The 15,241-nt window shown below is 37.9% G+C and overlaps 1 non-coding gene across 1 annotated transcript; it reads right to left on the reverse strand.

Annotated features, from left to right (window-relative positions):
• Window positions 1-726: 726 nt before the first annotated feature.
• LOC145987368 (U4 spliceosomal RNA) lies at window positions 727-867 on the reverse strand. Its single transcript, XR_014441665.1, has one exon. It is a non-coding gene; the product is annotated as a U4 spliceosomal RNA (small nuclear RNA).
• Between the last annotated feature and the right edge of the window lie 14,374 nt (window positions 868-15,241).

Genomic DNA, 15,241 nt, shown 5'->3' on the forward strand with positions numbered 1-15,241 from the left:
TGCCCCCACCCCCCTGGAAAATGAAAGACAACCAAACATTATTAATTTCGCACATATAATTTTGTTCTAGCCACAATAATATGTGTTAATTATTGCATGAACACCATAAATTCAAATTTAAGCATTTTTTTTTAGGGAACAACACTCTTTTTTGGGGAAAATGTGCCTTGTTTGCCTCCCCCAGGAAAAAATACCTTCCTTGCCCCTTCCTGGAAAATATCCTACAGACGTCCATGTTAATGTACATAACTGTATTTACAATATATATGTATAATTTTAAAGACTAGGTTTCGGTAGCTTGCGTCAAAATGAATGCACGTTTCATACTTTCAACAAGTAAAATCCACGTGCGTCCACGAAAACAGACCAGGGTCATATACTGCACACGCGCACTTTAAAACCTGGTGAAAATAGCTCAAAAGTGATTTAGTCAGTCACTCTGTAATTTTAAAAACATTAACACACAGATAACAAAGTAATAAAATTCTCACACTGATTAAAACTTATGGCTTATGTGCAATAACATTTGAATAGTGTAGATCAAATTGAAATTTTGTTCCGAGTGTACTTTATGCACAGATAGGAAAAAGGCGACGTTACCACTATGCTACAGGGAGATCCTTGAGTTAAACTGAATGCAACCTCAAAAATACCACTTAAAAAGAATTCGTGTTTCGTACGACAAAGGATGGTAATGAAAATGAATATCTTTGAATTGAATAATGGTTCCCGTAGGAACGTCCAAAAATTGCCATAGCCGACGATATTTCACGTCGTCTTGACGGGGTATTGGTTAAAGTTTTCAAATAGCAATAATCGCACCTCGGTAAGCCCTCATTGGTTACGATATCGCCACTGCGCAAAGCTAAAGTTGGAACCCTATACGGCCGTTAATATACGACATATCTTAAGTAAGCGATTGCGAGAGTTGCAGCTCATTACAAATTTTAGATATTGTGTGAGCAAATTTGCAAGTGAGTGTTATACAGTTTAACACAAAATATATTTATACATTTAATTGTTAGATAAGTTTCAAGGTCGTAGTTTGGGGAGCGTTGTACGCACAAAATTTGCAAACAAGTTTCAAGCCAGACGACGCCATTCTGCACACAGCTCTACAAGCAGGTGCAAAATGACGACGTCATGGTTTCACCTGGTGAAAGTTTTGATGGACATCGCAGGGTCGACCCGTGGATTCTGGAAAACGTTCTGAGAAGAGAAATATTGGGCACGTTCCGAAAGGCGCCCATTGTTGCCATGTATGTTTTAAAATACAGAAAAGAGTGCATTTGTTTTACAAACAAAGCTGTTCGCATTGCTGAAAATTTCTAATCTTTCTTGCAGTAGACAAAATCTACTGCTATTAATTGTACTCTACTCATGGACGGAAAGGCCGCCCCCGTGGCGGAGTGGAATGTCGACCTCCGTGGCGAAGTCTGGGTTCGAGTCCCGGGTAAGGCATGGGTATTTGTGTTCGTCCAGTTGATAAGAAACAAAGAAAAATGTAAGAATTGAAAAGTGTAAAAGTGAGAAAAAGAGTGACTGGTGAGGGATACCTCCGTGTAGGGGGTATTTCCTTTAAAAAAGAAAAAAATAGGTTAGGAGAGCGCGCTACAACGCCAGGGGTTCTGGGTTCGAGTCCCGGGTAAGGCATGGGTATTTGTGTTTGTCCTGATGAAAAGAAACTGAGAAACTGTAAGAATTGAAAAATGTAAAAAGTGAAATAAGTGTGAATGGTGGGGGATACCTCCGTGTAGGGGGTATTTCCTTAAAAAAAAAAAAAAGAGTGGTTAAGCATATCGCGCTACAACGCCAGGGGTCCCGGGTTCGAATCCTGGCCTGGATGTTTGTGACTCTCTATTCATCAATTTCATCATATCATCACTCATCCCCATCCTCTTAAATTAGCCAAAAGTGGCACAAAAAGGGAAGTCAAATAAATCAAATGAAAATAATAAAAATGATGGACGGAAATTATGTATTTCACACATAATTTCATTTTAGCCACAATAACTTATGTTAATTATTATAAATACGTTGCAGGAACATGATAATTGCAGACTGAAATAGTATTTTTTTTTGAGGTGGCATCGCTATTAAGGAGAAAAATATGCCTCCTTTGCCCCCCCTAAAAAATTACCTTGCATCCCCCTCCTTGGAAAAAATCGTGGATGCCCGTGTGCTAATGAATGACATATTTTCTGTTGTAACTGATCGTAACTCCGAAGTGAACTGTTCGAATCGAACAACTATCTTTGTTTAACCGTTATAGCGCATGACTCCTCGTCTATCTGAGTTTATGTAGCTCAGACGAATCGTTTAAGTGCATCATCTGATGCATTAAAGTGCATCTCGACTGTAATAAGTCCTCACTTGAATCAAATGATGCACTTTGGTGTTTCTTTCACGACATACAAAAATGCACCCAAATGCATCAAATGTGAATCTGATGCTTTGAAGAAGCCATAGAACACACTTTAGTGCATCAATCGATGCATTCTGGTGCATCAATCGATATGATGCATTAAGTTCTCTGAACTGTGCGTGGTGAACTGTATTAAAGTGTATATTATTTTACGATTTTATTATTTTTTTCTACTTCTCACCCAGTTAAATGCACAAATGGCTTCAATTTTTTCTTTCTTTACGCGCTGCGCGAGATTTGACGGCCCAGCTACCGAACACGTAGGAGACCCGGGTTTGATTCCCAGGGTGGTTAATGCATTGTCTCTGCACAGACTGGCTCTGAGGTTCACTCAGCCTCTAATCTATGGGTACCTCGGGGCAATCCTGGTGGGTAAAGGCAGCAGCAGGAGTGTGATGCTGATGACATCACCTCCGAGATCATGAATGTGTGGGGCCATACTTCCAAACCCTCCCATATGCCTTCATGGCATAATGCAGTGTAGGCCTATACAGGATAGTTTTTACTTGCTCGCAACAGTTTCGTACACAAGGAAGCTGTAGCTGGTGGGGCTATACAGACCTCTCCGAAATTTTGAGAAAGTCAACATTTTCAAATAAAGGTAGCTAAGAACTCAGGAAAACCATAGTAGTATATGCAACCCCACGTTTGCAATTTTTGAGAGTAGAAAGTTCTCTTCTTGTGTGTACCGTCCCCCTAGAAAGCAGTCATGTTCTATCCACCCTTTACGATTCAGCCCTTCCCGAAAAGAAAGTTCTGCGTAGGCCAGTGTTTATGTACGTATGCATGTTTCTTAATGAAGTTTTGTTCTCCGCAATGTAACACTTACTGCAACATGTTAAACTTGGAAAATAGTAATTATCTTTAGTAAAAAATAAATGAGTGAGGCGATATTCATATAGTGAATATTGTAGTGGATCCCTCAACACAATGTATTATTGACATTAAAGCATTGAAGTATGCCTCCGCCTCCCTAAATGCAGCAAATCAAGGTAGATGCAGTTTTGGTTTATCAATTTACACATGTAAACTTGCAATTTTGGTTTCTTTGAAATGATCGTGTTTGATTTACGTAACAGCAGCTGATAAAAGTAAACTTTTTATGCATTTCGGTGCACTACGTATTTTGATGCATAAAAAGTCCATCATTATCATTTTATACTTGTACACTTTAATGTAATTTGTAATTGGCACAAGTAGCTATATTTTTCTCTAAAAATATAATTTGATCAGATTAGTACTATCATTCAACGATGAACAATGCAGTCAACAATAAATATACATTTAGAACACACAATTATGTTTGATGCATATTCTTTTCAGTTAGTTGAGTGGCCAGATTAATTAATATACACTATAATATCGGTTAGAACTGCAAATAACTTGTCTATTTCACGAAATCTTGATAATGTTACCGGAACTAAATGAATTATAAAGTATCAAGAATGCGAGAACATAAGAATTACAATTATTAACCTCTTGGGGTTGAATGTTTTGAGCATGCACACGACGAGCACCATGGAAGATTAACACAGTATAGTTGTGGACTTGCCATTGTAGCTATGACTATTTCCTGTCCAAATAGTTGTTCTTCATCCTAAGCACATTAAAACCATATTTGTCACATGATCTTGTTTAGTTTTCCTGTGGCAGTTGTGTTGTGTGAAAGCCTTTAGGAGAATCACGTGAACACAAGTTCAAAATACGCGCGCGTTTAAAGCGGGCAAAAGATGAAAACATTACCAACACGGCCTGGATCAATCCTTTGTAAACTAAATCAGGATATTTCACAGCAATCAAAGGTTGTTATTTGATTTAAATACAAGAGAAACAAATCATCGAACTTAATAATCAAGGTGAGTGGAAGTGATTTGGAAATTGGAAATTCAAATCAGCTTTGGTGTATATCTATAACATAACTATATAGGCTTTGCATTATGTAGTTATAGAGAAGATAGATGTGTTGGTAACTGCTGGTTAATCACCGCATCTGTGCAGTATATCTGTTCTAATTTGATACGATTATCACTATTTATATTAATGCATTTAGTACTTCATCGTGGTCGTTTTCCGAAAAAACATGCGTGGATATTTGCTATTTAATTGATCGGACAAGAGGTGTTGCGAAAGCTTGCACTTGAGAAGGGCAAGAAGATACGTATTATTTATATAGCTACATATTTCTGCTCTTAGTACAAAAATAAGCGGATTTGAACCAAATATTTGTTCGTAAATTTGCTTATCCACGTATTTCGAAGTGTAGAATTTGGAAATATAATGACGTTTTCACATGAAATATTTGCATAAGTATTTTTGTTGTTTTTTATTTAAATTTAGATATGTTTACTTAAACTAGTTATTTATGGTTCATAGTGTGCTCTTAATTTAAATTGTGTTAAAATACAGTAAAGACTCTACAATAATATTAATTGAAAGCAAATTTTGTATTTGTAATATACGCACGGTTCTAGCATAAGAATGAAGGCCCAACATGTATATTCTATAGAATCCAAAAGCCTATACGGAATGAGTCCTTTAAAACTGATGTGGACCGATTTATTAACTTACGAAACGTGTCTAATTTTGTGAAAAAATTATACAGGATATGAGAATAAAGTGTTGCAAATGAGTTCTGTTTTGAAATAAATTGTAAATTTTCAGTGGAATTTTAGTAGTTTCTCGTGTGCGAATAAATGTTTAGAGAATTTTGGATTTTTTAAAATTACATTGAAACACATGCACTCAGAACTCAAAACGTGTCAATTGACACATATATATTTTGATTTCAATAACACGTTAACGTGCATAAACTGCAAATGTTGCACCTTTTAATGTGTCAAAATACATATTGGAATGTATTAAAGGGTATTTTTATGAGATGAGGTTCACTCAAATGCATCAATTTCGAAGATCAGACAAGATCATTTCGAAGATAACAAACTTTCACTTTTAATGCATCAATTGACACATCTAAATGTGTAATTTTCTTATCTTCGAAATGATCTTGTCTAATCTTCGAAATTGATGCATGGATCACACGGAACTTCATCTCATAAAAATACCCTTTAATACATTCCTATGTGTATTTTGACACACTAAATGGTGCATCATTTGCAGTTCAAGCACGTTGACGTGTTATTGAAATCAAAATATATGTGTCAATTGACACGTTTTGGGTTCTGTGTGTGGAAATCGATTTTCCACTAAATCACTTTCTAATAACTAGCAAAATGTGACCAGTAAAGGATATTTCTAATACCTTAGCTTTTGAGTAACGGCAATCACATAGATATTTACAAGTGGTTATAAATTTGTCTTACATATCTCGGGATCTTTCAAGTTTAAAAGTTTCAAAGCTGGTGTAAAATGTTTTAAACATAAAATATATCAGTTAATCTGCTACATGTATGTGATTCTCTGCGAAAGTGACTAAAAAGAGAGGAGCACAGCGAGTTTAGATTTCATTCGTCTTAGCAGAAGATCAAAACAATAAAATTACGTAATGAATACTTGCTGTTATATCGCTTATCTTATAGGACACCGTCTTTTATTAATTAATTAATTTTTGCCTATTTTATCTATTTTTGTAGTAATAAAAATATACATTAATTTATTAATGTATTTAATATAAACATTTATGTAATTATTTGTAAGACACTTGATTCGGATCCCTACCGAAATGTATTTCTAGATACTTGCCTGCAAATACATTATTACTGTACTACTCGTTAAATAAATTAAAGTGTGGGGTGTTACCCCCACACCCCCTATACGCCTTTATGGCGTGGTGCTAAGCACAGAGGAGCACTTTACTTTTACTTTTACTTGTTAAATAAATTCGAAATGGAAAATAACGTTATATTGATTGATTGGTTGATTGAATTGGTGTTTTAAGTCCACTTCATGCACAGAAAGGCTATTCGGGACTGGACCTACAGTTTAAAGTGAGATCCGAACCATTATGTTAGCATTTTTCTAGTTCCGTTTCATTACAACATGTTGTCACGTATAAAATTGATGAATAATGGAAGAAAAAGGTGTAGAAGAAGGGGTTGCTTTTGAACTTAAACAACAATAATGTAGAGTAAGAAAGAGTTTGAAGAACTCTTTTTTTTTGTTGTTGTTAACAGAACAAAGAAATATCCAAGTACTGTACGTAGGCATATTTTAAAACTTTAATATAAAGACTTCTCACTTAATTACAGTGTGATGTTTACACAATCGAGACTTTCTTAATAGAAGCAAAACTAAAAAGTGTACATATTTTAAACATTTTTTGTGTGCTCAATCAAATATTATTTCCCTATACATGAAGGAAACGCATTGAGTGAGGTGTAAAAATGAAAACCTAATAATTTCTAAATTAGCTCACAATTCGTACTTTTTGTATGAAGTGTAATTAATATCCAAAATGAGATGGTGCTTAGTGATTACACAAATGAAAAAGAAGTACATAACATCGCAGTCTGAAATGAAATGGTTTGTATTCGTATTTGAAATATGCATGTATGTATCAATTTACATAGAACAAGTCCTAACTTATGTAAGTATAGCATGCCGGTTGTGTGAAAGGAAAATATTTTGTAAAGCTTCAAAGGACGTAGTTTTGAATTTTCTCTTGCCTAACAGTAACAGATTAATTAGAAGAATTCTGCTACAACTTCCAAGAATTACACACAGCTATCACTTGACACAAAAATGACTCATTCTTTCAGCGTCACCGTTGGGGTACGCAAGATTGTGTGCGAACTGTGTATCGGGAGGGTGAGTCCCTTAAATTTTGGATAGTGAAAATATAGACTACTTCCATTTCTCCTAAACTTTTACCCTTCAATTAACATAGTGATTAGTATTGTTTCTATCAGTGTCGGCGATTAGGGGGGGGGGCGAATTTTTGGCAGTTCTCCCCACCTTTTGCCACTTTTTGCTCCCGCAGTATCCTAAATCTTATGGAAAAGTAACCTGTTCTTGCCCCCTTCCCCCCAGTTTTGGCACCTTGCCCCCCCCTAGTTTTAGAACCCAATCGCCCCCACTGGATCGTTTTAAAAGTGATAGCCAAAGGCGATTTCCCTTTTCCACTCACATTTTATAGCATTTCATTTTTTTATTGTGATGAATCTAAATGGAAGAAATGCACGGCAATAAATAACTATAGCAAAGTAGCATTTAGTGCACAGTTAAAAGAAAATTGATTGATTGATTGTTTTGCTTTATTTTACTTCGGTTTTTGTGCCACTTTTGGCTAATTTGCGAAGATGGGTATGAGTGGCGATGTGATGAAATTGATGAATGGAGACTCCCAATCATTCGAACCCGGAACCCCTGCCGAGTGCTAACCACTCCGCCACGAGGGCCGGCACTTTTAAAAAATACAACCATCATAATATAATAATAAGCCATACCACATTTTAACAACATTAAGTGTCATTTCACAGTTGAAACAGCATTTTTCCATATCTGGGCGATAGAATAGCTTACTAAAAATCAGGGAAAGACATAGGCCTGTGTTATGAACACACAGTTGTCCGTAACAAGCAATTCAAACATGTTTTCACAGCAATAATACGCATTTGATTGTTGCCATGTCTTGAGGTACCCGTTTCAAAATTATTTTTTTTCTGTAGTAGTATTGCTAATGTGGGGTTTCTTTTCTTCTTTCTGTACGAATGTGATTGCGCTTACGCAAGAAATGAATGAATAAACGATTTCAGAAGCGCGAGGCTCCTCAAAGATCGAGGCCCTGTGCGGTGACATGCGGCGTACACCCTTAGCTGTGATCCTGTCTTTTATCTCTAATAAACCATAGCTATAAGTGATAATGCTTGTGATATGAAGCAAAGTAAGTCAGAGGCCGGAGAAATTATAGAAATTCATCGAAAGACGTGTTTTTCTGCTATTTCTTTCAATGCATTAAATATGCATCTATTACACAGATCAGACGATTTAACTGCGTTTATTGATGCACCAAAAGTTCTTCAAATTTTCTGTGATTCATTTTGAATTCTGTGTACATCTTCTACTAACTTTGAAAGCTTTATTGCTATGCAAATGATTCTAAACTCAAATGAAGCAGATGAAATGGACATTCCCAAAGCGCTCGGAGCATTCTGATGTTCATCAAGCCTTGAACGATTTGCAATCTAATGTTTTAGTAAACCGTGTTTGATAAGGAAATGGCGTTTCTGCGTTTGAGCGCAATTATATATCCTATAATGTGAGCTACAAAACTTACACCTTCAGTATGCTTTTTTTGCACACGACTCATCAAATCTGTTTTGCCATTTACCACCTTCGATCATATTGTAACGAGTTCCAGATTGGTCTCGACACTTGCTTCTTTCTGAAGTAAAATATACTTGTTTCATTATAGCTTACATATAGATACCGAAGCTTTATCCGGAATTGGATCTTACGATATCATTAGGTCGCAATGATGGACGAGCATCTTATTGCTATTCGATCTGTAAGGCCTGCTAAGATCCTAGGTTGAAATATCCAATAGTAATAAAGGAAACCATACCTTATATTACTTTTTATCATATCATAAACTATTACGTGCATTGTTGATATATTATGATTGACATGTTGTCAACGAACGAAGCTTTAATGACACTAACGAAAGACACTTTGTGTCCGCCCCCCTCAAATTCCTCAAGAGGTGTATACATACATACATACATACATCTATCTATCTATCTATCTATCTATATATATATATATATATATATATATATATATATATATATATACACACACACACACACACACACACACACACACACACACACACACACACACACACACACATATATATATATGAAGGCAACTTTTGTGACAGTCTTGCCCCCAAATTTATTAGAAGTTGGCCCTGCTGTTCGAGCTACATAACTCCTCCTCATACGATTGTTGCACACATTTCATTTGGGGATACAATGATTGTGCCTTCAATAACATACATTGTCCCCTTTTTAAAATAGTTATGCTTACGTATAGAAATGTGGTATTTTTACACATTATACAAACAATTTTCGGTTTATTTTCACTCATTTACATTTTGGTTTTTTATTGTACTGCATCGAATACATTCTTAAAATGTAATGAAAGAAAATTGTGCAAATAACTCAGTTCCCATAACTATATAGAACAATATTCAAAAGCACTGACATGTAAAAATTCGTCACTAAATTACGTCGAATCCAAATTACAATGAATGCGTGCCGAGCAGATAGATAGACTCATATCATATAGTCACTTATGAAATGAGCCCCTACACGCCTTGTCCGAAATGTACTTTAAGCGCTCATAAATTTGTTTTGACTTGGTTCCGATTTTTATGCTATTCGAATTACAAAGAAGCTCATTGTACACTACATTTATGTACTAAACGTTTACCAAAACTCTAATTGCTCTAAGAAGTGTAGTTTAGTATATGCCTTGCAAAATGACTAGTTTTAGTATGCGACAACGGTGCAAAATGATTTACAAACAAAAAAAGTATGATGGGAGTAAATTGTGTAATGAAATCTTTTTCTGCAACAATTTGTCAACAAAATTATCGATTCCCTTTGTTTATTTTAATACGTATTTAATACTTGTTGTACTGTGTTAGCGAGGCATTATTAGTCCAATCATCCAAGTGATCGTTTCCGTTATGATTAGATCGTACATACAAGCATAATTCATATTATTAACCTTACGTCACATTGTTCAGTAATTATCGTCATTATTAATAATTTAGCAATTTTGAGACAACTAGAATGCCTTTCGTCTGAGAGGGTATTATTATATAAAATGATCTTCTCTTCTACTTTCACAAGAACATTTTTGAACCTTGATATTCGTGAGATTGCTTCAAAAATTCAGTGCTCGGTTTCCCTTGTGTCATGTGAGCAAAATGTTGCAAAAGATTCTGAAATTGTATTAGAGGCTTTGGATATGTACAAAAGAGCTAAAATGGTACACAAGTTCTTCAACACACGTTGAACGCTTTCGAATTTTATCTAATTCCTTGCTGAGCTTTGGTTAATTTGCTTACTTGAAAGTTTCGGTTAGCCAAAGATGTACATAAAATAGACATAGAAATGAGGAGCTTTCAGTTGAATGCACAGGCACATTCATACGCAACTTGTGAAAAGAAAAATTCACATTATTCGCGTGTAGCGATGAATACATATACGTTTATCTTTACAAGTTTTAAAATTAGTAGCATACAACATAGTTCGTAGTAGAACACAGTATGTAACATAATGCTCCGGTATAAATGTTGACTAGCACATTGCTCGAGGAATGTGAATATATTTAATGCACTGAGATATGAAATTACTTGTATATTTCCGATGTAATTGTTGTGGTAAAATTTGGCAAAATTTCTCCGCACACAGGCTCATCGGGACTGGATTTACATTTTGAAGGAGGATTCGAGCCACTAAAATGTTTGGTCATTGGGTATCGAGGCCAAAACCAGTTATTTACAAGATTGATAGCAAAAGTGCGAAAGATTCCGGCTTCAAGTCCTGTCCAGGAAAAAAAGAAGTATCTTTGCGAGTAGAATACATCTAATTATTATTCATCCTCATCGCCGCAATTAGCTAAACGAGTCAGAAAACGACATAAAATAATAATACAAGATGCACATTGTGCATGTGATAGGTAAATAGCTATGTTTTGTTTTGGCACAGAATGGCTAATCGGGAAATGTAACTCCACAGACAGTCGAACCAGGGATCAGTAATTTCAAGGCTAAGTGGTCGAAAGCCTCATTTATTTATAGCTATTTCGGTTATTTACGTTCCTTTTTATATCTCTTATGTTAATCGTGGCGATGAGGAAGAATGATTAAATGCGCGGTGGGACAAATGCAATGATGCGAGCGATCTCTGGCTTTGCAGGGCGTTGTGAATTTCTTCATGATGCACGAGAACATAGAGAAATTGGTACATAATCGAGCACAAGAAAAGAGAAACATGCTGTACTGACCTGTACAAGGCTGCGGTTTCACGTCGTCCGCCCCAAGTATGGCGCTCACACTAAACTTCAGTATAGGCTTTGCATCGTCCTTCTTGGCACCCGACGACGGTTGCCGCTGCCGTGGCGACGAGCTCGTGTATCCGTCCCGATGCTGACACGTGCAGGATGCAACCCCGTCGATGGTGCACGTGGTGCATGGTCCAGCACACGCAGCATCCGTGGGCGGGCTCATGGTCCCCGAGCCACTATAGTACACGTGCTTCCCACCGTCCTCCCCGGTGCACGAACACAGGGACAGCGGCACTGGCTGGGCCGGAATCACGCGTCCAGTAGATGTCACCACGGGAGAGGAGGTGACGGTCGGCGACTGTCCTGAAGATGTGGTCAGGTACCCTGCAGGAGCGGTCAGCATCCCGCTACAGTGGAGCTGCGTTCCTAGAGGAATGTCCGTTCCGTTTTCAAGTATGCTCCCGTTACCGCCACGGCCTTCCACTATAGAGTACGACGCGGTGATGCCTAGCGTCAACGATGCGGTGGCCGTTGAGGGTATTGCCGGTGGAGGCTCTTGCACCAAGGAAGCCCTAGACGAAACAAGATTGTCCAAAGATTGTTTTCCCATCAGGCCTAGGCTAGATTGCGACAGTCCGTGGAAAGGTATCTTAGACGGTATGGGGCATGCGAGAAGGGCTCCGCCGTTGCCGCTAAGCCCTCCGACGACCCTTTGGTCCTTGAGAAGATTGTCCATGAGGAACGGAGATGTCCCCGTGGCGGAAACTGCTTGCGGGTATCCTTTGAGCATCGTGTTGTACAGTGGTGAAGAGTTGAGTAGATTTGGATACATGGCTACGCGGTACGAACCGCTGACGGGTGATCCGCTTCAGCAACCATTCACTCCAGCAAGTTTTAACAGATCACTGCCACCGAAAAAGAATCGTAAAAAGGGCTGCTGCAAGACACTACAAACACCAAGACGATATTTTGTTACATTGTTAAACAACTGTTGATCATTTCTATACCACTTTCCATCACTTGTACTGCGAGAACTGTCAGATATCTTCAACGTCACTTTTTTGGGGCGCCGGTAATAGGACACTCAAGTTTGGCCACAAATCTTCGACTTCAACGCGATTCACGACAATCAAGTGCGAAGTCCCTCTGAGGATGCAGTGATGCTCCCGTCTGAAGTATTTCTGCCGCTTGGGTTCAAAAGAAGGAGGGGGTCTCTCGCACACAACCCCCATCATCCCCTTCCCCACACCACAACCACCAAGCTCTTGTTAACCTTCTCAAAGTGCACCTCCGCCCCCCTCTACCCTCCCCTCGCTTCGCCTTTTCCCTCCTTATCTCAAGGCCCCTCCCTCAATCTGTTAAAATGTGCGTTTCTTGCATTGATCTGTCGAAAGGGGGAGGAGCTTCGGGAAGCGGCTCGGCCAATCCGGATCCTCCCTTCGCCTCCGGAACACGTGGTTGGTGGCAGGGTCAAGCTTTACTTTTGGATTTTGCTATGGAAGAGACCGGCTTTTCAGAGGGACTCAGTGCGTTAGACCGTGCCGGCTGGAGCTAAAATGCTCATTCACCGCTCCGTCGGATGCTGCGTGAGGTTGCGTGCATGTGCGCGTGGGGAGACGACGGCGTCTGTGCGTGAATGTGCGTATGCTTGACCTTTAAAAGTGTCAACGCTTGAGAGGGGGGGAAAGAGGGTGAGAATTTGCATGGGAAATGTGGACTGATGCTCGTGAATGTGTTGTTTTATGGAAGGGGGTGACGCTGTTTCTAAGTTCTGACTCATTATCTGCAATTGAGTGGACGAGCTGAAGAACTTATAAACAGATCCCCTTTTCAATTACCATTAACGTGATAGTATTGGAATTATAGTTTTAACCGGCCAGTCACCCTTCTTCCCCAACTAAAGCCGACCTCAGTAGCGAAGTGGTTATCACTGCGCTACGACGCCATGGGCTCTGGGTTCGAATCCCGGCCTCGACATGGATGATCTTTGTGAATGCCCCTTCATCAACTTCATCATCACTCATCTTAATCTTCGCGATTAGCCATAGAGAAGCAGGAAAGCGAAGTAAAATAAACCAAATCAATCAATCAAATTACATTTAAAGAGTATTATTTCGATAGTCGATAACACTTTGGGCAAGCGGGGGGAATTGGGAGGTATGATTTTAAAATGAAGCTCTGTAGACTCTGATACTTGTTTTAAGACTTTGGACCTAATTTATTATCTTGAGAACCTTCAATTACCATCTATTAAACACACTTTAATTTTTTACCTCCTTATTTTATGCATTAAAACAATTAAAAGTAATTTACAACCCAATTACCCCATGGGGCTAATTTGGAGGTATACCTAGAACTCATAAGATATTAGTGCTACAGTCTGTGGGCAAATGGGTGATAAAAAACAAAGTAAAAACTACATTTTACACTCAGTTTTAATAGGAGAAAAGAAAATTAAAATATTTTTTTCAAAATTACAAATGTTTTTTAAAAAACTTCGCAATTTTCTTAAAACTAAATAAAACAATATTATCCCAGTATTCTAGGGCTTTGAAAATCCTACTGCTTACAGTTTATATATGTAGGTAAATTATAATACATACAGTAAATTTATTGGTACAACCTAAATTTTTTTAAAGTATCTCAAAAACTTTGAAAAAACCCAGTGATTTCGGTCGCAAGCAGAACAACTACAATAACAAACCTGAGTTCAGTAGGCTTAGAACAAAATAATACGAACTAAACATATTCTTTTAACTTTCTAATATAAAGTACAATGTACAAAAAGTGTTTGTCTTAAATTCTGACAGTTTTTTAAGTTTTAAAAAATATAAACTTAAAATTAAGACATGTTGAATTTAGTTAAGGTCATATTAGGTCCTACAAAGTTGAAGACTACCATGTTAAAAAGTAGGATTGGTTTGAAACAAAAAAAGTAGGAAATGACCTACTATTTCACAATTTGCTCACAAGATGTTCTTGATAAAGTTTTTTAACTTTTGAGTGGTCCGCACTGGTTAGGCCAAAGTGGCGGGAACTATAACAGGAATGAGAGGATCCACTTTGTAGAGTATGTCTTCCTCTAAAATAGGCACTTCATCGTTTTTTTCTTGTGGCCAGATAAATTTATTGTCTCCTTTGTTTTCAGTAAACTGTAAATGATAGTATTTTGTACAACATGGGGCTTCTCCAATCTGTGACCAAAACATGAAATAACTGCACTGAAATAAAAAATACAGTGTGACCACTGCAGAGGAAAGAATTGCCACCAAATATCCCACTTCGGGGTAGTTGGGAGGTACTGTAAAACTTTAAAATATTAATATTAAAATATTAATCCTGTTTGACTCTTACTTCCAAAACAGCTTTATTTTTACATAATAAAGGCATACTTCACGTTATTAATCCTTATTTACAAAACAAACAATTACCTCCCTTTTTCCCACATGTGGGTAAATGGGAGGGAATTTTCTCTCCTCCTTAAAACCCCGTGGCTCAGTCGGTAACGCGTCTGACTACCATGCTCAAGGTCCCGGGTTCGATCCCCGGCCGGTTCAAATCAGGGAACTTTTCCAACGTTGGAAGCGGCCTCGGCGCGCACCCAGCAGCGTCGAATGACATGGGTACCTGGGGGAAACCTTGGGGGTAAGGCGGTCAGGGGCGTGATTCTAATCACATCATCCCCACTCATGACCGGATCAAGAAAGTGTGGGGCGTTACCCCCACACCCCCTATACGCCTTCATGGCGTGGTGCTAAGCACAGGGGAGCACATTACCTTTTATTTTACCTTAAAACCCCCCTTTAAAGTTCATGTATTGAGATTTTTAAAAATGCTTCA

This window comes from Lepisma saccharinum, chromosome 4, assembly GCF_977018435.1.
Source record: "Lepisma saccharinum chromosome 4, izLepSacc3.1, whole genome shotgun sequence".
In the NCBI taxonomy this organism is placed as follows: Eukaryota; Metazoa; Arthropoda; class Insecta; order Zygentoma; family Lepismatidae; genus Lepisma; species Lepisma saccharinum.